The 26,713-nt window shown below is 50.1% G+C and overlaps 1 long non-coding RNA gene and 1 pseudogene across 2 annotated transcripts; both read right to left on the bottom strand.

The window, feature by feature from the left end:
• Positions 1-10,571: 10,571 nt before the first annotated feature.
• LOC141025393 (protein NRT1/ PTR FAMILY 8.1-like) lies at positions 10,572-11,049 on the bottom strand (annotated as a pseudogene).
• Positions 11,050-13,641: 2,592 nt separating this feature from the next.
• LOC109731944 (uncharacterized) lies at positions 13,642-16,089 on the bottom strand. 2 transcript variants are annotated; one of them, XR_002225226.4, is made up of 3 exons: positions 14,422-16,089; positions 14,248-14,324; positions 13,642-14,161 (listed from the first exon to the last, which is right to left on the bottom strand). It is a non-coding gene; the product is annotated as an uncharacterized lncRNA (long non-coding RNA). The 2 variants fall into 2 exon arrangements; XR_012186869.1 differs by having other exon boundaries at positions 14,244-14,324.
• Positions 16,090-26,713: the final 10,624 nt, after the last annotated feature.

The following is a 26,713-nucleotide window of genomic DNA, read 5'->3' on the forward strand; positions in this document are numbered from 1 at the left end:
TACTTGCCGGAAGGGACACCAAACACGCACTTCTCCGGGTTGAGCCGCAAGTCCAACTGGTGCAGGCTCGCGAAGGTCTCTTCTAAGTCCTGAATCAAAGTTCTCGCCTCCTGAGACTTCACCACAATGTCATCGACGTAGGCCTCAGCGTTCCTCCCGAGCTGCTGTCCCAAGGCGATGTCCATCAGCCGCTGGAAGGTTGCTCCTGCGTTGCGCAGTCCGAATGGCATGCAAGTGTAGCAGTACACCCCGCACGGGGTCAAGAAAGCCGTCTTCTCCACATCCTCTACCGCCATCTTGATCTGATGGTAGCCTGAGAACGCATCCAGCAAGCATAGCAGGTCGCACTCTGCGGTGGAGTCGACAATCTGGTCGATGCACGGTAGCGGGAATGGGTCTTGAGGGCAAGCCTTGTTGAGGTTGGTGAAATCAACGCACATGCGCTCCTTTCCTCCTTTCTTTGGCACGACAACAGGGTTCGCCAGCCACTCTGGGTAACTGACCTAGCGAATGACACCCGCTGCCTCCAGCTTGCAGGTTTCTTGGATGATGAAAGACTGCTTCTCTGTGGACTGTCACCGTGCCCTCTGCTTCACAGGGCGCACGTTGGGGCATACCTTTAGATGATGCTCAATCACTCCTCTCGGGACCCCAACTAGCTGCTTGGGCTCCCAGGTGAACACTTCCTTGTTCGGCCGCAGGAAGTCCACCAACTTCCTTTCTTGATCTGGGGCGAGGTTGGCGCCTATAGTAAAGGTGGCGCCTGAGGCGCCGTCCTCGTCGACCGGTATTTGCTTCGTCTTGGCTTGGCCTTGAGTGAACAGCTGCTTCTTCTTGGTCGGCGCAGCTCCCTTGGCCATGGGTACGGCCTTGTCGGCCGGGCAAGCTGCCGCCGTGGCCCTAAAAGCGATTTTGAGGGCCGCCTAGGCTTCCTTGGTGTCTCCGGCCACGGTGAGGATGCCCTTGCTCCTAGGCATCTTCATGAGGTTGTAGGCAGGATGAGTAGCTGCCATGAATTGGGCCAACGCCGGGTACCCGAGGATGGCGTTGTACGGTAGGTTGATGCGGGCGATGTCGAAGTCGATTAGCTCGGTGCGGTAGTTGCTGCGTGTGCCGAAGGTTACGGGGAGACGGATTTGCCCCAGGGGGTTGGAGGAGCCGCCGCCGACCCCGAAGAAGAGTTTGCTGGGGTGGAGTCACTCAAGCGGTATGTGAAGGAGGCTAGAGGCCTCCACAAAGAGCACGTTGAGGCCGGCGCCACCGTCAATGAGAGTCTTGGTAACGGCTACGCTGCAGATGGTGGGCGTGCAAAGCATTGGGAGCACGCCCGAGCCAACGGTGGTGACAGGGTGATCCTCTGAGTCGAAGGTCAGGTCGGCCTTGGGCGCCACCCAACCCGGGGGAGCCCCCTGCCGCGTGGAGGCGGCGCCGATCTGGCGAAAGAATGGCTTGGTATGACGGTCCGAGGGCAGCACTTGTGAGCCACCGAGGAGGTCCGCGACGGCAGGGGGTGCTGGTCCCCCGAAGCGCGCGATGAAGAGGTCGCGCAGCTCCCCCCAGGAGGCCACAGAAGATCCCGGCAGGTGGAGGAGCCAAGCGCGCGGCACGCCAGCGAGGGCCATGGGGAGCCAGTTGGCCATGACCTTATCGTCGCCCCTGGCCTCCAGAACGGCCTCCTCGTATGCCAGCAAGAAGGCCACCGGATCTGCCGCACCGTCGTAGCGGGGCGGCATCTCCAGCTTGAACTTGTGCGGCCACTACACCCGCCGCAAGGCGGGGGTGAAGGCGCGTAGCCCCACGGTGCTGCTGACACTACTAGAAAACGGGCTATAGATAATATAGACACTAATGGCGCATTATACATGCGGGGCGCCACTACTATATAGTAATGGCGCACCTATACATAGTGCGCCATTAGTATCTAAAATAGTAATGGCGCACCTAGTAAAAAGTGCGCCATTACTATGTTTGACCAAGCTTTGACCCACTTCTGGACATAGTAATGACACACTTTTCCCTGGTGCGCTATTGCTATTTTTGATACTAATGGCGCATTGCTTAGGAGGTGCGCCATTGTGGTTTTGTAGGTAAGTGCCGCAGCCCGACCGTCCACCATCTCTCTCCTCTCTCTCTCTCGCACGGAACCCTATCCTTTTCTCCCTCACCCCACGCACACACACACAGACGTCTCTCGGCCTCGCCCCAGCCCCGATCCATGCGCCATTGTGGTTTTGTAGGCAAGTGCTCCCTCCTCTTCCTGTGCGGCGGCCCTTGCCCTCCTCTCTCTTCGGTCCCCTTCGCGCCTCCTCGCGGCAGTCGCAGCCAAGGAGCCCGAGCTCGGCGGCGACGGATCGGAAGGCAGCGGCGGCGCTGGATCTGGCAGTGGTGGAGCCGCCGCCGTCTCCACTCGCCGGGAACCGGCCAGATCCGCCCCACGAGCTTCACAGGTGCCACCCCCTCCGCCACCAGCCACGGTGGCCTCCCCCGCCCCGTATCGGCGCGGATCCAGCTGCCATCTCCCGCAGCAACGGCGGCCTCGCCCTGCTCCGCCCCCGCTCCTCCTCCTCCTCCTCCTCCGCGCCTTCGCCTCGCTCCCCATCCCGGCCGCCGCGAGAGGCGGCCTCGACCCGTCTCCCTCAGGTTCTCTCCGCTCTCACACCCTCCGTGTCCGTCCTCTGGATTCCGTTTCCCGGGGCCTTGCGCTTAGTGACGCACGCCGCACGTGCTGGACCGGCGACCGATATCGTACATGTGGCTAGCTCGATAGGACGCGGATCTGTTAGTTGGCTTGAATTCGTGGATTATGCCGCTGTTATTCACGGACTGGGACTGGTGTTAAGACAGACTGTCAGTGCACTGGCAGTGGCAGTGACGAAGAGCAAGAGCTCTCCGGATGAATGATTTGGAGTGACTCCTACCCTAATTCGTAAACCTAGATTCCTGAAATGGCACATATCTTCTCTCTGTCTGTCACCAAACTTGCTCTATCAGTCAAGACTATGCATCCATTTGCCACTTGCTGGCCACATGTTAATTCAGCTCCCGCAATTAATGTTACCAAATGAATATCTTCTCTGTTTCCCCAAACTCGCTTTATCAGTCACGGCCGCATATCGATCTGCCACTTTCCTGCCATAGATTAATTCAGCTCCCTGAAAAATAAGAATAGAAAAAATCAGCATCGATTTGGTCGTCTATTCATTCTTCATAAACTTCACATGCAATTTCTAGCATATGGTGTTCACCCAAGTAATAATCTGCTATTGTTAACCAGGTATCAACGATGAAAAACATGGGTTGTTTTCGCGTACTCTTCTTCAGGATAAGCCTGAGATCACGTATGCTTCGTAATCAGAGCTTTCACTTTCTATTCATGTTCTTCTTGCGTGGGAATATTTGTTGAAACATGCCCCGCAATGGTTTTTCCAACAAATTTAGGGAAGAAATGATTCGTGGGTATATGAGCAATTCTGAACTTGAGACTGCTATACAAGACTTTGGGTGGCGCTGTGCTAATGTCTCTAGGATATACAGGTATATGATGTAATACTTTGCTCCCTATCAATGAGTACGCTCAGAGTTTCTCGAGCATTTTTTGGGATCGTCAATTTGTTTAGCCATGTCATATAGATATTGTTATGATTGGTTAATATCCAACTGTGGTAGGTAGACGATAGAAATAAAATGCATTACTGATCTAAATGGGGTTCAGTAGTTCATAGTTACACTCATTGAGAGGTAATATAACTTAATATCAGTTTAATGTGTATGACTGTAACTTGCGGTGGAGGAGCAGAGGCGGCAGCCCGCGCGCAGGGGGGCTGCTCCGGCCAGCCCCTTCGACTTCTCCACCATGATGAACTTGCTGAATGTAACCAAGCGCTTATACTGAATTCTCTGAATGAAGAGTTTACAGTTTCATACTCTGTTTTGTTCTGTTCATTTTCAAACGTGAGTTCTTGGAGGATTTTACTTATACTACAGGTTTGAATCGGTTGTTAATTTGGTTGGGTTTCACTAAAGATATTCGCGTCCATTTTAACATATTCGAACTTGCTCAATGTAACCAAGCTCTACTGAAGCATTTTACAGTTTCTGCAAAACTAGAAATACTCTGCTCTGTTCTCTCCATTGTCAAAGTTGAGTTCTTGGGAAGATTTATTTCCACAAGCTCGAATTTCTTGTGAATTTGTTTCGATTTCATGGGAATTTCTGTGACAATTAACTTGAATCGTGGATTTTGTTGTGGCGTGGGCGCAGGACCCGAGCATCAAGGAGATGGCGGAGCAGATCGCCAAGGACCCGTCCTTCAGCGAGATGCCCCGTAAATCTACTGTATGATCAATCAAAACACGTTTTGTCCAAAGTCCAAACTTAATGGTAAACAAGAGGCTAATCTTGCTATTTTTGTTTGTTATGCGGTTTGCACTTTCTGTTTCCTTGAACAGTTTACAGTTCATCTAATTTACATTTTATGTTAACTTTAGCAATTAATTTACCTCAAACAAGGTAATTAATATGATAATTATCCCCTGTGTATACCGCAAGTAAGTAACTTACTGTAATTATGTTAAGAAATTAGAAGTTTGTGACTGACTATTTAATAAGATGCTCTTTTCACAAGGTGTGATATTTTGGCATATTTACCCTGGAGCTAGCATATATATGGAGCTGACTTTGTTCCTGGAGGTGAGCTTATATTGTTGATCTTCTCATGTCAATTGCAGCAGTTCCTTGATTCACAATTTATATAGTGTGGTATAGTGGTTATATTTGGAGGTTTATCCCTGTGAAATAATCACCGCAAGGTGAGTACTTTCCGTAGCTAATGTGTTATGCATAAGCTCAGTGTGTTTGCTCAATTAGCTACTGCTCAATTAAAATTGGTGACCTTCCATTGATGATAGGTTTAGAAATTATGCATTGAGTAACTGGACCTGACCTGGAGTACTTGGTTAATTCAGTGATCTTTTAACAAAATTTTAACTGAATTATTTTGGGCAATGGAGTACTGAATTTTAACTGAGTAACTTGCACTTGCATATGCACTAGACCACATGTAAATTCTTTGGCTCCTCTTTAATCAGGTGCAATTACTTAACTGATCGTAATAGCCCTGACACTTGTAAGTAACAATATCATTCAAACATCCAATTAAATCTATTCTACTCCATTTCCTGAGATGAAATTGTGATGATGGGAGTGACATTAAACAGCTTGAACATCTAATTGTGCATGTACTCCATTGTTATATACTGATCCATCTTGTCTTTGCCCCATGTTAACATTCAAATTGTTAATTGCATTCAAAGTGTTAATTGCAGGAGCAGACACAGAGGAGGAATCTGCTACCTCAAAGTAGTTGATCGACTCCGGGAGGGTGGGTACGTGATGTCGGAGGCTGCCGGGAGGGTGGTGACGAGCTACCGAAGAGATGAGTTCTGGCTCTCCTCGATGCCAGGACGAGGCGCTGTTGCCGATCGGACGTGGACTCGATTGATTTTGATTTGAAATATGACGGGTTGTAATGTAAAATGCACTTCAGTTCAAAATTTCCTCCCCTTGCGAGAGGTATTCTTGGACGGAGGGAGTAGAAGATTAGCTATAGGATTTTCTTTTATTTCTGTGCAATTTTCTTTTTATTGGATACTTATAAAGACATGGTAATATTCTTGCTATAATAAAAATGATGGTTCTATTTCATTTTATTTCATTTTTGTTTTTAAATTATTTTTCCTTATAGGTTGTTTTTTGTAAATTTGTATTTTTTTTGTTTTCCAAATATACTATTAGTGGCGCATTTCAGCCTTTATTGGTGGCGCACCTAGCTTTTTAGTTAGTGGCGCACCTCTAAGGTTACTAGTGGCGCAGCGCACTTGGCTTTATTACTAGTAGGGCACCTAAGGGTTAGTAATGGCGCACTATTAGGTGCGCCATTACTGCACCATTACTAAAACTTACTAATGGCGTGCTAGTAATGGCGCACCTAATGTGCGCCATTAGTAGCCAAAATAGGTGTGCCATTAATAACTTGTTTTCTAGTAGTGTGAGGGCACCCATCGATCCAGTCGGAGAAGCGGTGCCGTCCATGAGAGCTGGTCGGAGAGGTGAAGCCGTCGGGGGGGGTGAAGCTTCGGCGGACCTGTACCTGGCGCGCCAAATGTCGGATCGCGGGTTCCGGCAAAACCATTAAGGTTCGAACACTGGGGTGCGCACGAAGATCTGTCCTCCCCCTAGCTCACACGCTCCACGATCTCACGGCCTAGCTCGACGAACCCACAGAACAAAGGGACACAAGATTTATACTGGTTCGGGCCATCGATGTGGTGTAATACCCTACTCCAGTGTGGTCTGGTGGATTGCCTCTTGGGCTGATGATGAACAGTTACAAGGGAAGAACAGCCTCCTGAGGAGAGGTGTTCTTGCGCTCGGTGAGCTGGTGTGGATTTGAGGATGGAATGGATCTGATCCAAGATGAGTTGCCTCCTACGGTGGTGGCTAGTCCTATTTATAGAGGCCTTGGTCCTCTTCCCAAATATTGAGCGGGAAGGGATCCCACAACGGCCAAGTTTGAAGGGGGACAACGAGTACAAGCTATCCTGACAAAAGGTGGTCTTCGCCTGTCAAAGGCTCTGGTAGTGACGCCGTCTTGGGCTCCACGGTGACCTCCGTCCTGCCATCCTGCTGGTCTTGGTCTCGTTGCATCGATATGGAAACCTTTTCCTGATGCCTCGGGACTCCTCGCCTGCGCTTGCCTCTTTAGCACCAAAGAGGAAATGAGGACACTGCGCGCTGGCGCCCGCCTGGTCATGGTCGTCATGGCTTGCTTCACAGGAACCTCGCGAAGTGCCCCTTGCCTTGATCTCTCCGCTCCTCGCGAGCCAGCCTGGTGAGGCCGCCCCTGAGGAGGTCTTGTGTCGTCCGCCTCGCGAGGCTTGGTCCCTCGCGAGGGTCTTGAGTGTTTGCTGGTGAAGATGGGCCGTATAGGGCCGCTGGTGGAGCCACGCCGTGGGCCGCAGGCAGACAAGTCTGGGAACCCCCGTTCCCAGAAAGCCGACACCCATCTCCATCAACATCTTCACCAGCATCATCTCATCTCAAAGCCTAGTTCACCTCTTATATTCAATCTTTGTCTCAAATCCTGAGATTGGTACCTGTGGGTTGCTTGTAGTGTTGATTACATCTTATAGTTGATGCTAGTTAGTTTATTTGGTCAGAAATTTTAAGTTCAGATTGTTAATCACATATTATTCTCCTCTGATCATGAACATGAATATGATTTTTGAGTAGTTCTATTTGTTCTTGAGGACATGGGAAAAGACTTTTCATAAGTAATCATGTGAAGTTGGTATTCGTTCAATATTTTGATGAAGTGTATGTTGTTCTTTCTCTAGTGGTGTCATGTGAACGTCGACTACATGATACATTACCATGCTTGGGCCTAGGGGAAGGCATTTTACAGTGTTAAGTAGATGATGGGTTGCGAGAGTGTAGCTTAAACCCCAATTTATGTGTTATTCCATAAGGGGATGATTTGGATCCATATGTTTCATGATATGGTTAGATTTATCTTAATTCTTCTTTCGTAGTTGTAGATGCTTGCGAGAGGGGGTAATCATAAGTGGGTTTGTTTGTTGAAGTAAGAAAAACACTTTAGCACCGGCCCACCCACATATCAGTTTATCAAAGTAGTGAATGTGACCAACTAAACATGATGAGCGTGACTAGACGAAATTACCATTTGTCCTCGAGAATGCTTTGCTTAATATAAGAAGTACTTCCGGCTTGTCCTTTGCAATAAAAGGATTGTTCCACTTTGCTGCACCCTGTTACTAATGGCGCACCGTGGGATGGTGCACCATTAGTAGTTCAACTAGTAATGGCGCACCACCCCACGGTGCGCCATTAGTAATTATCTTTCAAAAAAAAATTCAAATTTTTTTATTTTTATTTTTTAAACTACTAATGGCGCACCTGTGAGTGGTGCGCCATTACTAGTTCAACTACTAATGGCGCACCACTCCCACGGTGGGCCATTACTAGTTGAACTACTAATGGCGCACCACTCACAGGTGCGCCATTAGTAATTTTGTTACAAATTTTGTTTGTTTCAATTTTTTTTTTGAAAAACAACTAATGGCGCACGGTTGGGGAGGTGCGCCATTACTAGGTGAACTACTAATGGCGCACCACCCCCACGGTGCGCCATTAGTAACTTGGCCCATTCCACCGAATGCACCCCCCCCCCCCCCGACCGCCTTTTCAGTTAAAAAAAATAAAAGAAAATGATGGAAATGTCAAAAAAATAAAATAAAATAAGTTTCCCATGTGATATGTGGTCTAGTTGTTGGGAAAATTAACAAATATGAATTTCGACTTTATTTGCAAAATCTCTCTGGAATTTCTTAAAATGGGCATAACTTTTGCATACGAACTCGGATGAAAAAGTTTTTATATGAAAAATCATCTACTCGAAAAGTTACATCCGAATTTAACTAGGGGCACCCCGTTAAACATTTTCAAAATCCTCAAAAACCTAACAGAAAAAAAGATACGGGGCTTTTAAGATCTGGAGAGGCAAAAAAATTCAAAAAAAAAATCAAACTTACTAATGGCGCACCTGCCCATGGTGCGCCATTACTATCTTCCCGCCTTCAAAATTCAAAATAAATTAAAAAAATTAAAAAAAAGTTACTAATGGCGCACCTGCCCATGGTGCGCCATTAGTATCTTCCCGCCTTCAAAATTCAAAATAAATCAAAAAAATAAAAAATAAAGTTACTAATGGCGCACCTGCCCATGGTGCGCCATTAGTATCTTCCCGCCTTCAAAATTCAAAATAAATAAAAAAATAAAAAAATTAGTAATGGCGCACCTGCCCACGGTGCGCCATTACTATGCCGTATATGTGGCTGGGCGTGTCCTCTCCTCCTTACCTCTTCATTCTTCTCCTCCAATCCACCTCTCCTCCACTTCATCTCCTTCTCCCTCCTCTCCGGTGAGCTCCTCCTCCCTCCTCTCCGGTGAGCAAAAAATGAGCCAAAAAAACGAGCAAAAAATGGCAAAAAAATCGCGATCCAGATCCAAATTCAAAAATAGCAAAGGATACTAATGGCGCATCACTAAACAGTGCGCCATTAGTATGCCGAAGTTACTAATGGCGCATCCTGTTGTTGTGCGCCATTAGTATGCCAAAGCACCTGGGTATAGATGGCCCCCTGGGAGGCATACTAATGGCGCACTGTTGTATATACTAATGGCGCATCTGGGGTGCACCATTAATATACCAGATACTAATGGCGCACCAGTGATGCGCCATTAGTAAAATATACTAATGGCGTGGCACTAATGGCGCACCACTAATGCGCCATTAATGGCCAAATTAGGTGCGCCATTAGTAGGCCTTTTCCTAGTAGTGCGACATGCTTCCAACAGCGATGACCCATCACCATACTGAACCGAGCAGGAGCTTCAATCGCATGAAGGACAAGGGTCATTCGGTGTATTGTAAGAAAGACAAGCCATCCCTGAGAGACCAAAAGAAAAAATAGAAATGGGAAAGGGGGTCAAGGGTTATATTTAACTACAACTAGATAAGGCACCGATAAAGAAAAGAACACAAATATCACGATGAACAAGGGACGAAACACAATGCAAGACCAAAACACTCGACATCAGAAATTGGCAAGGATCCTCTTCTGAACCCTACTAAACAAGCACAGATTAACTCACTTGAGTGACATAGACAAGAAGAAGAATTCAAATCGAATGTGATTAATAATAGCTAAACCATGCTACGGTTTAACACGAGAGGAATTGCACAGAAAATGGGAGGGAGGGGGGACCCGACGAACCCTAGGAAACGGGAGAGGAGAAAACGCCGGAGAAGAAGAGAATCTGAGGGGAGTTGAGCGACGATCGGGCACTACTAAGTAGATAACGAGCACCCGAACGAGCAAACTGGTTAACGGGATTCAAAGCCCATTACAAGCGAGAAAAGAATCAACTGAAAATAAATGAAGATTCCTTCGATTCTCAACCCACACTAAACAAATCAGCACAAAATTCATAAAACAAAAAGACAGCCACATATTCGACCGACTTCAAATGAAAATTCAGGCAACTTACATATATCAAAATTGTACATGATTACGTATTTGAAAACTCCAAAGGCACGGATAAAGAAAAGAACACAATTTTTAACATATTGTATATTTGTGTGACGTGAATCCAGTCCCGTCAAATAGAATACGATCCTACCTTTACCTTGACTATCCATTTATACCCTTTGATTTAGGCACCTAAATTTCTCACAAAGAAAAAATATTTAGGCACCTGAATTAGTTAGTGTTCTCTCTAAGCAAAGTTCTACGCGCATGTTAAATGTAAATTTCTGTCCCTGGATTGAAATACAAGAGAAGCACACATTCACACTGTCATCTTGTAATCTTTCTACAATCCAAGAAAAGGCACCAACAAAAATTCGAAAAAATGTTCCTGCCATAGGTTTACACTACGGCCATGAAAAGAAAGAGAAGTGATATCCTACATCTTCTTCCTACTGTGTCTTGTGTATATATGTACCTGGCTAAGCTATTTACTGTTCACCAATTGGCGATTGTGCAATGTAATCTTGAAGCCCTTTGCGAGCGATCACGAGATGACCGTCTTGAGCCTGTAGTTCTTGAGGATTCCGCTGTACACGGTGAAGTTAAGCATGCACATTGCAGCCATGGCCCTTGTTGAGGTCGTCGGAGATCCACCCGGGGCTGTCTCCCGTCGCCGTGAAGGCCTCCACGATGGCATAGATGAAGGGGCTCATGTAGCTCCCCAGCGCGATGGTGAGCAGAGCGAGCGATGTGCACATGCTCTTCATGGCGTTCGGCGCCTCGTCAAAGAAGAACTCCAGCTGCGCGATGTAGCAGAGGACCTCCCCGCCGGCAAGGAAGAAGTACTGGGGCTGCAGCCACGAGATGACGAGATGCTGATCTCTTCCGCACGCGCCGCGCTGTCGAGCCGCTTCATTTCCACGAGCGCTGCCACCGCCATGGTGAGCGCCATGAGGACCCTCCCAGCACCCATCCGCTGCAGCTGCGATGGCTCGCCGTCACCGCTCGAGGAGAAGCTAATGGATGAGTCATTTGGTCATTTTCAGAAGTTATGGACACAAATGTTGTCAGTATAATTTAGACTCAGTCTATGGAGCTACACAAATGTTCTTCTTGTGTTGACGGATGCAGAAGCATGCAGGAGAAAGATCGGAGGGCGGCAATTAATCCACGACCGTGACCTCGGGCAGGTGCGGCGAGCGCTTGTTAGCCCAAACTATACTGGCTAGCTCGCTCTCGTACACTAACAGAGTTAGCAAAACAATCTGCAGCTGCACACACTGAGCTAGGAGGGCAAACACACACACACGTAGTAGGAGAAGCTCACGTACTACTAGTGAGGCTGGTTGTAGTAGTAGTGTACTACTGGAATTTTGATTGCTATTTGCCCTTTTAGCTCAGTGTGTGCAGCTGCAGATTGTTTTGCTAACTCTGTTAGTGTACGAGAGCGAGCTAGCGAGTATAGTTTGGGCTAACAATTGGCATCAGAGCCCCAGGTTGCGGTAGCCATGGTCGGTGCAAAAGGAGTGCAGCAGTGCACCACCTTGGGTGGTTCTCAGTCGGAATTGTGTTCTGTCCTGTAGACTAGGTTTGACACAACAATCTCCTCCTCAAACCTGTCGAAGGACAGAACACAATTGTCGTTGTTTGGAAAATAGCTAAGCACTATGCTAGGCTTTCTCCAGTCCTGAAGGCGGAGGTAGCTAAATAATGTTAGACTTTATCTAGTCAAAAGCCCGAGGTGGAGAAGCAGCTAAGTAGTATTAGGCTTTAGCTATTAAAAGGACTAAGCTGAACTAGTCGTTTAGCTTTAGTACATTGAGCCTCTAGGCAGCCACCACTCTCATGTACAGCTGCCATAGGCACTTTGTAAATCCCTATAAAAGGACCCTGAGTCCTTCCATGTAACGAAGGCCATTCCAATTGCAGTACAAGGCAGCTCAAGTAGTACTCCTCTCTCACGTGTGTGTGCATGTTCAGTGTAGAAGCAAGTGAGCTCCACTCTTGTTAGTACGTGTGTGTGCTGCTTCACCGAGTGCTTGGCTACTGTAGTTCATTCCTGAGGATACTAGCTAGTTTGGGCTAACAATTGGTATCAGGAGATTGGATTTTCAACACCCGTGTGTCTAGGCACCCGGTTATCTCCCCCGTCCGTCCAGAAAATAGCTGCTCGGGATCTGGACCAGGCCCTGTACCACTAGTTCTATTAGCAGTCTAGGATTTCTTTAAGCGCCGGCTCTGAGCCTATTCTCGCACTGTTCATCGTAGGGCAAAATCCCACCTCGGCTGTAAGCGCCAGTCTACATCAAGGAGTACACCTGCCGGCTCGTGTTTCAAACAAGTGAAAAGACGTGTCGAACTTCACCACGGGCATGCATCGCCGATGGAAGGAATAGAATAGACTGCAGCAGCTCATGGTCCTTGACACATGCCGATGCGGATAGCTGAAACATGCACCCGGTACATGTATGGTAGTGTGCCGGATACAGGAACAGGATACAGATACATGTGCCTGAGTTAGGTTCCTATCACATGTACATTGCTCATTTCTACCACGTTCAGTCCCTGTCAGCGCCTGACGCCAGTATGACTAGTTCATGTACCCGGCTCATGAGTTCATGCCTCGCCTCTCAGCTTCCCCATGACACGGGCCAATCGAGGCCAATCGGGTTAAAGCTTGTATGTGCCCGGCACAAATTTGGTAACATGCTCATCTATCTCGGTCAAGAATATTTTACTACTCACTGAAAGGAAGGAAGAAGTGATGGTAATATGTTCATACAGAAACTGAACTGATGATGATGTGAAACCTCTAGGGGTCCACGTTCCTCTGATGTGAGATGCCTTGCATGCACTGCCTATGGGTTGTCGCTTCAACCATGCCCGCTACGAGTACCTGTGACCTACCATGTCTGCACAGCCTAGTTGCCGCTGTTTGTCTGATTAATCGCCTGGCTAAGTATTCTGACACTGCAAAAGGTCTGCGGCTGGACAGACCACAACACGGATCTTAACATGGCTGAACGGACAGGATAAGGGGGAGTCGGGACTCCCGGGTGCTGTCACACCTTTTCGTTGGTATCAGAGCTCTGATACCAATTGTTGATTAAACCCAGTCTAAAGGGCAGTGCACAGCTGCCATTGCTTGAAAATTAGTAAGTACTATGCTAGGCTTTCTTCGATCAAAAGACTAAGATGGAGAAGTAGCTAGATAGTACTAGGCTTTATCTAGTCAAAAGGCTGAGGTGGAGATGTAGGTAAGTATAGCATTAGGCTTTAGCTGTGGAAGCAATTACGTAGTAGTTTTTAGGAAATGGCTTTGCATGGCCATGGTAGTAGCTATACCTGGACGCGAGCCGAGCCGAGCTCAGCTCGGGCCGAGCCAGCCATTAGCTCGCCCAGCACGAGCCGAGCCAGCCCAAGCTAACTGCTCAGGCGAGCCTAAGTAGCAGGCTCGACCCGAGCTGTGTGCTGGCTCGGTCCAACTCGGCAGCTCGTGTGCACTGCACATCAGCGTGCAGACTACTCCCTTTCTTTCTAATATAGTAGTATTTATATGTACTAAGTGCTAACTTTGACAGCAAATACTCAAGCAAATACACCCAAGTGCTAACTTTGGTCAGCATCAACACTGAAAGCCTGAAACTTTGACAGCATATACACCCAAGTTTGGACAGCATTAACACTGAATGTCTGAAACTATTGACAGAAAAATACACACAGGTTTGGACAACAAGTACACTGAAATTTGGACATCAAATGCACCCAAGTTTGGACAGCACTGAAGAAATTGAGATGAACATAAACCATTCATGAGTTTAGCAAAATAAGATGACATACGTCACATCCATAGTTCAAACTTCAATGACAACATAAACTTAATAGTCCAAGGTTGAGAAGTTGACATATGTCACATCTAAAGTTCAGGCAACATAAGCCATGCAAGAACTCCATCATTCAAGGGTGACGACCAATATAGATCCATTGCTTGATTTACTTCCATGTGCAAATTTAACAAATGCATCTTGATGGTCTTCTCCCTACAATGTATCCTACATGTAACAATGGTTATTGTAAATAAGAAAAGCCTACAAGTAACAGAAGTAAACTAAAAAAATCTTACAGGTAACATACTTACTAGTAGTTGCAATCTGCCACGCTTTTAGGCAATTTGACCTTCTCCACATCCTCCTCCTCATCATCTTCTTCCACATCCTAGTTTTGTGCAAGTTAGCAATTAGATTTTTAGTTTATGGCAATAACATGATGCATATTGAAATCATACGACATAAAACATAGATCGAAATCATACCAACACATTTAAGTCTTTGTGCGCACCCTTGATATAGCTTCCGCCACACACCAAGGCCTCCACCATGTATGGTTTTAGAGAGCTTCGATAATCATCCAGAATTCTTCCACCGGTGCTAAAACTGGATTCAGAAGACACCGAGCTAGCAGGGATAGTTAAGAATCTTCTTGCCATGTTTTCCAACACAGGATACCTAAGTGCATTCACCCAATGTTGAGCCCTCAATAAACAGGGGCATTACATGGGCATAAATACTCACTTTTTAGACAGTATATACACTCAAATGCACCCAATGTTGTACAACATATACATTCAAACGCGCCCAACGAACAGCCAAATAATAACTTGATTCCTCCTACACAAAGCTAGCTAGGCTAGCAGACTGAATAATAACTTGCTACATCAGAAATAGACAATCATGTTACAGACTGTAAACTATTATGCAATTGCTACAAAATATCTGCAGGCGCAAAACTGGAGGACTCTGGTTGCGTTAGACTTAGTCATATGCAAATCTTCAGGAAACAATCAATTACTTAAGCACAACTGATTATAATGGACAATAGCAGATCGGCATAAATCAAGTGGAAACAATAGGAAATTTACTACTTCTTTTGTTGTTCTCTGGCTTATCCCTATGCATCACACAACAAGCTCACAAGCTTTATTTATATCCAGAGGAAAGAAGAGCAGGCCACTGCTTTGTGCTTACCCAGGACTCAGCTTCAGCCGGAGAAGTAGGCGTGACGGAGGTGTTCGCGGAGCCGGTCCAGCCGGATGCAACAACAGCCGCCGCCCGCGCGCCGATACCTTTGTTGTCAGGTAGACGCCGAGGCGGAGGCGGGGGTGGCAGTGCTCGCGCCTGCTGCTTTGCCCTCACAAGCGGGTCAACAAGGACGATGCTTGGATTGGCCTTGGAGCGAACGGACGGCTCGATGCCGGCGTCCATGGAGCTGGAGGTCTTGCTTCTGCCCTTCTTCTCTTTTCCAATCGCTGGCTCCTTCCCAACAATGGAGGTCAATGACCTCTCTTTCTTCTTCTCCATGGCTCCTTGGGCGATCTGGACAAGCGGCGTGTGTGTCATCGGCGACAGAAGGAACTGCGATGGCGGCGGCCGGCGGAGGCTGGCTAACCTAGCGCTGGGGGGAAAGAGGATGAGTGCTGCTCGGGGTGAGGTAGAGCGCTAGGTCAAGTGACTGGTGCTGGGCCACTTTGGGCTGTAGAGTTGGACGAGCTCACGGGCTGGCTCGAGCCGAGCTGGGCTCGGCCCGAGGCCGAAACAAGCCCAATAACGCAGCTCGGCTCGGCCTTTTTGTTTCTCGGGCCGAATCAAACTCGGGCCGAGCCTGGGCGACCCCGAGCCGAGCCTGAAAGCTCGAGTTCGACGTCCAGATTTAGTAGTAGCCCCGTAATTTCTAGCATGTGTGTGTGAGCTGTGCGCACCCGGGCATATAAAAGGACCCCAGGTCCTTTAGTTGTAACCAGGCATTCCAGTGCAACCGCCGGTCATTCATCAGGATATTAGCTAGCCGAGAGTTTCTTAGGCTAACAGCGCTCGCCTCTCTCCAAGGCGTCCATTTGCGCCGGCGAGGTGATGGATTTGTTGGAAGCGGAAGTGGTCTGAAGGAATCACCTAGCTAAGCTCGCTCGCTTCCTCTGTGAACTCTTTCTTTGCTCGCCTCAGGCTTTGGCTGCTGCTGTGTTGTGCTGTCGTGGAGGTTTATATAGCAGGTTCAACTTGGACGGGATCCATCCATTGGCTGGCTAACATTCAAATCTCACCAACACGTGAGTACGCCGCCTGCCTGTGCATACTAGTCCACGACTCTGCAAGGCCGGAAATTTCGACGGAGCTAGCTAGGTGCATGTAACCACTCATTTGCCGGTCTCCGGTCTCCAGAGTGCGTGCCATGTCGGATCACTGCGTCTACTAGATTAGATTACTGTATTTATCTACACACGTGGTAGTTTGCTTTGCTTGGCGCCGGAAAGGAGACTGGACTGCCCAGCCAACTTGGCGTTGGAAAAGAATCAGCCGGCTCCATGTCATCGTCCGGTAGGTGCCAAGAGCAGGCTGAGAATTGAGTTTCAAAGCTGTTCTTTCCTTTCCTTATTTAGCAGGCTGCAGTTGGATACTGGAGTATACACGACTTTTCCTTATCCAGATTGATACGAGTAGTAACCAACACGTTAGCTGAAAGAACGGTTCTTGCCTGAACGGCGATGCCAGCTCTCAAGTCATATCTGCTCAATTGAGTTGGCTCTTCTTCATTCAGGCATTCTCCACAAAACCACGAGGGGGTTCTAAAGAAGCTTGTCGGATTCAAGGCTCCGCAGACCCAAAGGAAGTTCGAACACTGAGGTGCGTGCGAAGAACTCAATCTTCCCAGCCTACCAACTCATTGCTCTCACAGCCTAGCTCGATGAACGGGAAAGGAAAGAGACACGGCGGTTTACCCAGGTTCAGGCCACCTTGCGGTGTAAGAACTTACTCCTGCTTTGGGGTGGATTTGCCTCGCGAGGGGCTGAGGATGAACTAGTACAGAGGAAGAACAGCCTCAGGATGTGAGTTCTTGTGTTGGTGTGAGCTAATGAGGGTTCGGGTTCCGGATGCGATTGGATCGGATCCCCCACTATGATGGTGGCTAGGCTATATTTATAGTGGCCTCGGTCCTCTTCCTCCAAAATGAAGGCGGGAAGGGATCCCACAGTGGCCAAGTTCGAAGGGAGACAAGTATTACATCTTATCCTGGCGAAAGGTGGTCTTCGCCTGCAAAGCTTCTGCTCGTGACGCCATGGTGGGCTCGGCGATGACCCCCGTCTTGCCCCTCTGGCGGTCTTGGTCTTGTAGCACGGGAATGGAAACCTTTGACTGATTTCTCGGGACTCCACACCTGCGCTTACCTCCTTAGCACCAAAGAGGAAACCTGCTGCTCTGCGTCCTCTAGCGCCCGCCTGGCCTTGGTCGTCATGACTTACATCACCTCAACCTCATGAGATGAGCGCTTGCATAGGAAGCTCCGCTCCTCAGGAGCCGGCCTAGGGTGGCCGCTCCCTCCGGAGGTCTTGGCGTCATCCGCCTCGCGAGGCTTGGCCTCTCGCGAGGGTCTTGTCCTTTTGATGCTGAAGATGCGCTGTACCAGGCCATTCGTGGAGCCACGCCGCGGGCCGCATGTGTCGGCGTTCTGGGAACGGGGGTCCCCAGACTTGCCTGCTTGCGGCCCACGGCGTGGCTCCACAAGCGGGCCCGTACGGCCCATCTTCACCAGCAAACACTCAAGACCCTCGCGAGGGGCCAATCCTCGTGAGGCGGACGACACAAGACCTCCTCAGGGGCGGCCTCACCAGGCTGGCTCGCGAGTGAGGGAGTCCTGGACTAAGGGGTCCTCGGGCGTCCGGCCTGTTGTCTATAGGCCGGACCGATGGGCTGTGAAGACATGAAGACTGAAGACTATACGGTGTCCGGATTGGACTCTCCTTGGTGTGGAAGGCAAGCTAGGCGATCAACTGTGAAGATTCCCTCCTGTGTAACCGACTCTATGTAAACCCTAGACCCCTCCGGTGTCTATATAAACTGGAGGGCATAGTCCGGATAGGACAGATTCATTACCATATACTCATAGGCTAGACTTCTAGGGTTTAGCCATTACGATCTCGTGGTAGATCAACTCTTGTAACATTCATATTCATCAAGATCAATCAAGCAGGAAGTAGGGTATTACCTCCATAGAGAGGGCCCGAACCTGGGTAAACATTGTGTACCCCGTCTCCTATTACCATCGATCCTAGACGCACAGTTCGGGACCCCCTACCCGAGATCCGCCGGTTTTGACACCGACATTGGCGCTTTCATTGAGAGTTCCACTGTGCCATCGACGAATGGTTCGATGGCCCCTTCGATCGTCAGTAATGACGTTGTCCAGGGAGAAACCTTTCTCCCCGGACAGATCTTCATATTCGGTGGCGTCGTACTGCGGGCCAACTCGCATGGCCATCTGGAGTAGATCGACGGTTACGCCCCTGGCCATCAGGTCAGATTCGGAAGCTTGAACTACGTTGCGGACGCCCGTGGAGACTTGATCTTCAATGGTTTTGAGACCGTAGCAATCGCTCCCCCTCTCCCCGATGAACTAGACTTAAATCTGTCATCGCATCACATCCAGGAGATGAGTCATGTTGCTGCAACGGCCCTAAAACCGAAGCAGACCGTGCCCTTCGAGGCCACCAGGTCCGCGGCGCTTGAGCTGCACACGGACTTGACATCCTGCCATGTCTGTGTCAATGGAACTCCGGACTCATCTCCAGCCATACGTTCCATACCAGGCACGCCTGTGGACACCGAGCTGGATCGGTTATCGATTTTCGAATTTAGCGCCGCAGACATCTTCTAGCATTCACCTTTGGGTGAGTGCTATAATCTTTCCAGAACTTGTCCTTGGAGAAGGACCCACAGCCGAACTATATTCGGTTCGAGCTAGAGGCGGACGACGAGGAATTTTGCTTCCCACCCGCCACCCACTTCATCGCCACCGTCGAAAACCTAACAGACGACCTCGATTATGACTCCGAAGACATCGATGGTATGGACAACGATGCCGGAGAAGAGGAGGAGCAAAACCCGCCATTTACTGGACGTTGGACGGCCACCTCCTCGTACGACGTGTACATGGTTGATACACCTAAAGGATCTGACGACGACGAAGAAGAGCCAGAGGTGAATAAACCCTCTGAGACGCATTTCAAGCATCGACGCCCCAAACGCCGCTCCAAGCCTCGTTGCTCAAAAGATAGCAACGCTGGCACCAGAGAAAACAGTACTCCAGGCGATGCCAAAAACAATGAAGACCCTGTCAGAGCTATGTCCGAACAAGAGGAATAGGACGGCAGGCAAGATATCCCTGATGAACAAGCCATAGAAGATGACTCGGAGGACGATAGTTACCGTCCACCCTCCGAAGAGGAGACAAGCCTCGGCAACGAAGATTTCATTGTGCCTGAGGACCCTCTGGAGCAGGAGCGCTTTAAGCATCAACTCATAGCCACTGCAAGGAGCCTTAAAAAGAAACAGCAGCAGCTTCAAGCCGAACAAGATCTGCTCGTCGACAGATGGACTGACGTACTGACAGCCGAAGAATACGGCCTCAAGCGCCCAGCCAAAAGCTACCCAAAACGCAGACTGCTACCTCAGTTCGATGAGGAGGCACCAGATCCCATACTTCCCTCGCGCAAAGGCGGATCGACCACCACGTGGTCGGGATAGAGCGGCGGACCGACCACCCCGTGGTCGAGATAAAACGACAACTCAGACCGAACAGCAGCCCTCCCCACCGCCTCGCAAAAACAGGGACAGACCAGCTCGGGACCATACATATGATCTCCGGCAGGAACTGGACAGTAGAGCAGGACATACAAGATCGATCTATGGATCGCGAGGCCGTGCCTCGAGGCACGACGACAGACACCTATTTGGACGTGACAAAACAAACCACGCCCGGACCGAATGCCGCAGACAGACTCCATCGGAGCTCCGCCGCGATGCGGCCTGCTATAGAGGCACCACACACCCTCTCTGCTTCACAGACGAGGTGCTGGATCACGAATTCCCCGAGGGGTTCAAGCCTGTCAACATGGAATCATACGACGGCACAACCAATCCTGCAGTATGGATCGAGGATTTTATCCTCCATATCCACATGGCTCGAGGAGATGACCTCCACGCCATTAAATACCTCCCACTCAAGCTTAAAGGGCCAGCTCGGCACTAGCTTAACAGCCTGCCTGAAAATTCTATCGGCAGCTGGGAGGACTTGGAAGAGGCTTTCCTTGATAACTTCCAAGGAACTTATGTCCGGCCACCAGATGCCGATCACTTAAGCCACATAGTCCAACAACCTGGAGAATCAGCCAGAAAATTCTAGACTAGGTTCCTAACCAAAAAGAACCAGATTGTTGACTGTCCGGACACCGAGGCCTTAGCAGCCTTCAAACACAGCATCCGTGACGAATGGTTAGCATGCCACCTCGGCCAAGAAAAGCCGAAGTCCATGGCAGAGCTCACGGCACTCATGACCCGCTTTTGCGCGGGAGAAGACAGTTGGCTGGCTCGTAGTAACAACACAACCAGCAAGAAAGGCCCCTCCGAGGACAAAAACAGCACCGGCAAGCTCCGACGCAATAGACATAAACGTCGAAGCAATGGCAACAACACCGATGACACCACAGTCAACGCCAGATTCACTGGCTCCAAGTCCGGCCAACGGAAGAAGCCCTGCAAACAAAACAATGAAGGACCTTCCAGCCTGGACCGCATACTCGACCGTTTGTGCCAGATACACGGCACCCCGGACAAACAAGCCAATCATACGAACGGGGATTGTTGGGTCTTCAAGCAGGCTGGCAAGTTAAATGCCGAAAGCAAAGAAAAGGGATCACAAAGTGAGGACGAGGACGAAGAGCCGCGGCAGCCGAACACAGGGGGGCAGAAGAAATTTCCCCCTCAAGTCAAGACGGTGAACATGATATACGCTACACACATCCCCAAAAGGGAGCGTAATCAAGCGCTTAGGGACGTCTACGCGGTAGAGCCAGTCGCCCCAAAATTCAATCCGTGGTCATCATTCCCGATCACCTTCGATGGCCGAGACCACCCAACTAGTATCCGCCATGGCGGTTCAGCCGCACTAGTCCTTGACCCAATCATTGACGGGTTTCACCTAACACGATTCCTGATGGACGGCGGTAGCAGCCTCAACCTGCTCTATCAAGACACAGTGCGGAAGATGGGCATTGACCCATCATGAATCAAACCAACAAAGACTACCTTTAAAGGAGTCATAGCAGGCGTAGAGGCCCGCCGTACGGGCTCACTCATGCTGGAAGTGGTCTTCGGCTCTCCGGACAACTTCCGAAGCGAGGAGTTAATCTTCGACATCGTCCCCTTCCGCAGCGGCTACCACGCACTGTTCGGACGAACAATGTTTGCTAGATTCAACGCAGTGCCACACTACGCTTATCTCAAGCTCAAAATGCCCGGTCCACGCGGTGTCATAACAGTCAATGGCAATACGGAACGCTCCCTCCGGACAGAGGAGCACACCGCCGCCCTAGCAGCAGAGGTACAGAGCGGCCTTCTCAAGTAGCACCATAGTGCGGCTACCGAGCCCCTGGACACCATCAAGAGGTCCCGGACTACTCTACAGCAGGATAACGCGGCTCGTCAAGAGCTCAATTAGCAATCCGGCCTCCGTCCCACTGAAGTAGTGGCATTTGCACCGCACGTACATAGTTACGCACTCAAAATCCCATGGACATCGACGGAGGCAGAAGCTAACCCGGGATCTTCAGTTCGGCTTGACTGGCCCCGGACTTACACATACTTTTCAACTTTTCCTTTTTGTTTCAGGTTCCTTTTCAACGAGCCTGCTGACCAGTCCCTTTTAAGGATCGGCATACAAAGACGGCAAGCAGCATAAGTGTGTAGGGTAACCTTTATACGTTCTTCTTGACCGTATTTTTTACTTATTTCTCAGGACCCGCACGTTGGGCCCTCTTGATTCTGGCATGTTAAATAGCCAGGATGCTTATCGCACCATTTGTACAAGATACACCTTGACGTATCCATACTGTTATAATGTAAATGGTTTGCGGCCCAGTTTCTGTGGCTTTCGCTTCTTAAATCATTTTGTTTCGATTTGCTTATCAACTGCATCCGTACACTTTGGCACGTCTCATATTCGCCAGGGGCTCCCCATCGCCCCATAATACGGCAACAAAGTCCGAACACTTCTTATAGATAAGTTCGGCACCCCGAATTTAGCAATATATGCATTGGCTCCGAATCATGTCTTTGGTCAATAGTTGGGTTGCTCGGCTCCTGTGCTTGCTACCCTATGTTCCGCTCTATCGGCTAGGGTAGTAAAGGGAGAACTACTGCGATTGTGCCCTGGCTTTGATCGGATGAGCACCTCCGAAAACTGACTGTCATGATACGGCGAGAGCCGGTCAGCTGTTCGAGGGTCACAAAATCGTTGGAGATTTCTTCCGCGTCATGCGAAGGATCGGCACTTCCCGATCAGATGCTAACAGCACCCTGGCTTGGACCAGGGGCTGCGCACTTGCTTAATTATAAAACTCCTATGGCTAAGTGAGGGCGTTCAAGCCGTATAGTCTGATTGCCTTGTTCATTGCGCTAAACAACTCCTCCAAAGGACCATATAATTGGATCAAGATTGTTTAGATCCCATCCCGAACACCTCCGTACTACACACGCGAGGGCAGAAGCCGACGATTGGCCGACCCTCAGATCACAAACAACACGGCCGCACAGGAGGAAACAATTAAAGCATAACAAAATTATATTACAGGCTTTGCAAGGGCAACATGAATACATCTATTCAAATACAATGTCCTGCGAACACTGAGCTGCCACAAGTCGAGACCCTTCGGTGACATCCACAAAATATTGTTCGGGTGTGCGGTGCTCCTTGCCCTCCCGCGGCCCGCTGGCAACTTCCACGGCATTCATCTTTGCCCACCACATCTTGCAACAGGCGAAGGCCATACGGGCACCTTCAATACAGACATAGCGCTTGATGACGTCTAGGCGCGGACAGGCTTCCACCAGCCGCCTCACGAGTCTGAAGTAGCAGCCGGGCACAGCTTCGGCTGGCCATAGCCGGATCATCAAATCCTTCATGGCTAGTTCGGCCACCCTGTGCAGCTCCACCAGCTGCTTCAGCTGATCGGTGAAGGAGACGGGATGCTCTGGTGTCGCATACTGCGACCAGAATAGCTTCTCCGTAGAGCCTCCTCCTTCGGCTCGGTAGAACTCCACAGCGTCTGATACGCTGCGTGGTAGATCTGCAAAAGCTCCTGGGGAACTCCGAACCCGGGTTAGTAAAAAGTATTGCTTCTCTGCATACTTGCTCTGCATCTTAAATGCCTTACCCGCCGTGATCTTCTTGGCCTCTTGGATCTCCTGGAGGGTGGCCTGGGCCTCATTCCGCGCGGTCTCGGCGCTCTGACGAGCCTTGGTGAGTTCGGCCTCTCGAGCCGACAAATCATTCTCCAAGGTCTCACATTTTTTCACCGCATCCTGGAGCTCCTGCTGGATTTCTTTGACCCGGGCCTCGAGCTTCTTACGAGCGGCCTGCTGCTGGACAACCTTCCCCTCGGCCTCGCCTAAGGCCTTCCTCAGGGCCTCAACCTCGGCCGCAGCTCCTTCACATATTACGACATTACAGTCAATATACAGCGCCTGTACTTTCCGCACACATAGCAAGACGTTACTCACCTTGCTTCTCCTGCAGACGAATTGTAACCTCGCCGAGCTCGTTCACGGTCCGCTCCAGCCTCGTCTTCAATTCAGAGACTTCAACAGCGTGCGAGGTTGCGGCCAACAGCGACGCCTGCTTATACATACATATTAAGTTAGTCTCCTACAACAAGGGATTGATCCTCTGTCCGGTTTCCCTTCTCGAACACCGGACAGTGTCTCAAGGGCTACTGTCTATACTGGGAATTTTTCCTTTTGCGACGCTTACCTCAAAGCCCGTTAGCAGGCTGCTGCAGGCTTCGGTCAGTCCCCTCTTGGCGGAATGAACCTTTCCAATCACCGTGCCCATAAGAACATGGTGTTCCTCCATAATGGAAGCGCCTTGCAGCGCTTCCAGCAGATTATCTAGTGCCCCTGGTTGGACAGGGGTCACCGGGGGAATAGGCGCACCCCCTCCTTTTAAAGGAGGCTGCGTGCCGGATCCTAGAGCCATGCCGGTCTCCGGAATCGGGTCCGGTCGAGGGCCGAACTGAATACGGCCCCCGCCCTAGTTTCCAGGGGGTGTGACTCCCCCTGATGTTCGGCGACAGGGGCTTCGCCCTTGGCCGCCTCTCCCCGGCTGGGGAAGGTCCGTTGGGAGAACACATCCTCGTCTCCTTTGGCCTCAGGAGAGTAAGCGACCGGCGGTGTCTTGCTGGCCATCTCCTTCGAGTCCAACGACTCCTCCGATGAGGGTCGCTGGGAGCTGCCATGGGCCGGACTGTACCAATACAATTAACCATATCACTACAATAAGGATGAGAGGCAGGGTGTACGAGTATACAAGAGTCACATCACTCACGATGCGGCCCGGGGCTTAGTGCGGGGGCGTCGCTCCGGACTACTATCGACGTCCCACGCGGTGTTGACCGCGAGGGAGCCTTTCCCCCTCTTGGGCATCCCCGCCTCAAGATTTGTGGAGGCCGCCCTCTTTTTCTTCCCCTCCTCGGGAGGAGGGTCGTCGTCGTCCTCCTCCTCCTCGTCATCGTCCCCAGCAGCAGAGGATGGGTTTTCTTCACCTTCGGACGCCGCGTCCGAAGGGCCTTTACGGTGGGGGCCACCTGGCCCCCTTGGACTTCTTCTTGGCCTTTTTCTCCGGCGGCTAATAGGGCGCCGGAACCAGCATCTTTGCCAGTCGCGGGATGACTGGCTCCTCAGGTAGTGGAGCCGGACTCCAGATCCGCTCCGCTCTCTCCAACCACTCCTAAAAAACATATATGCACGGAAAAAAATTAGGCGTCCTCCTTGGATAATCAAGTAGAAGGCAAGCCTTGAGAAGTAAAGACTTACCACGCTGGCAGGATGGGTGTGGTCGTGCCCGCGGTCCGAATCCAGGGCCGGCGGCTTCTCGTTGCCCTTAACGAGTGCCTTCCAGACGTCTTCGTGAGTCGATCCGAAGAGCCTCTCCAAGGTTTGGTGCTTCTTCGGATCGAATTCCCATAAGGGGAAAGTACGGTCCTGGCATGGGAGAATTAGACGGACCAGCATTAGCTGGATCACGTCGACGATCTTGACCCTTTTGTCCACCATGCTCTTAATGCGCGTTTGCAGCCCCATCAGTTCGTCTGTCGAAGACTAGTTGGGACCCTTCTCCGTCCAGGAAGTGAGCTGCATGGGAGCTCCGGATTTGAACTCCAGGGCTGCCTCCCAGGTGGCGCCGCGTGGCTCCGTGATGTAGAACCATTGCTTCTGCCACCCCTTGACAGTGTCCACAAGCGTGCCCTAGGGCCATGTGGCGTTGGGCATCTTGCTCACCATGGCGCCGCCGCAGTGCACGTGATGGCCATCCACCACCTTTGGCTTCACATGGAAGGTCTTGAGCCATAGGACGAAGTGGGGATGGATGCGAAGGAAAGCCTCGCACACAACGACGAACAACGAGATGTTGAGAAAGGAGTTCGGGGCTAGATCATGGAAATCTAGCCCATAATAATACTTCAGTCCATGGACGAAAGGGTGAATTGGGAACCCCAGTCCGCGGACGAAGTGAGGGAGGAAAATCACCCTCTCATTGGGCTTCGGAGTAGGGATGATTTGCCCCTTGGCTGGCAGACGGTGGGCGATCTCTTTCGCCAGATACCCAGCCACCTGAAGCTGGGTGATATCTTTCTCCTTGATGGAGGAAGTCATCCATTTGCCCTGACCTCCGGACATGATTGAGTGCTAGCTCGAGTGGAAAGATGATGAGATCTTGAGCGCTGGAGCTCGAGATTGGAAAGGCGGAGACAGAGAGAGAGCGTGAGAAGAGGAAAGAGGGAACCCTTATCCCCTTATAAAGGCAGCATATACTAAACGCCTCCTCACTCGCCTCAAGATCCGCCTACTCCCAAGGGCTGTATAAATGGCACAGTTGGGTTACGCATACCCGCATTGATGAGAATCCCGCAATAAGGGGACACGATCTCTGCTTCGACAGAACGTGCCAATAGCAACCGTGTCTTGAAACATGGGATGGCAGAAGAAAAATGGTTCGAAATTATAACCGGACGGGCGTGATGCTACGTTGCAAAAAGCGGTCAGCGGATGGAACTCGTGTAAAATATATATATTCTCTCTGCGGTTGTGTATGGTGCGTGTAACAGGTCCGGATACAATCATCGCATCCGAAGACTATCTTGAAGTTCGGAAGAAGGAGAACCCGCCTTGCAATACCGAAGACAATCTGCGCACTGGTCTCCTCGTCATTGAAGCCAGGTTCAGGGGCTACTGAGGGAGTCCTGGACTAAGGGGTCCTCGGGTGTCCGGCCTGTTGTCTATAGGCCGGACTAATGGGGTGTGAAGACATGAAGACTGAAGACTATACCCGTGTACGGATTGGACTCTCCTTGGCGTGGAAGGCAAGCTAGGCGATCAACTATGAAGATCCCCTCCTATGTAACCGACTCTATGTAAACCCTAGACCCCTCCGGTGTCTATATAAACTGGAGGGCATAGTCCGGATAGGACAGATTCATTACCATATACTCATAGGCTAGACTT

This window comes from Aegilops tauschii, chromosome 6, assembly GCF_002575655.3.
Source record: "Aegilops tauschii subsp. strangulata cultivar AL8/78 chromosome 6, Aet v6.0, whole genome shotgun sequence".
Lineage (NCBI taxonomy): Eukaryota > Viridiplantae > Streptophyta > Magnoliopsida > Poales > Poaceae > Aegilops > Aegilops tauschii.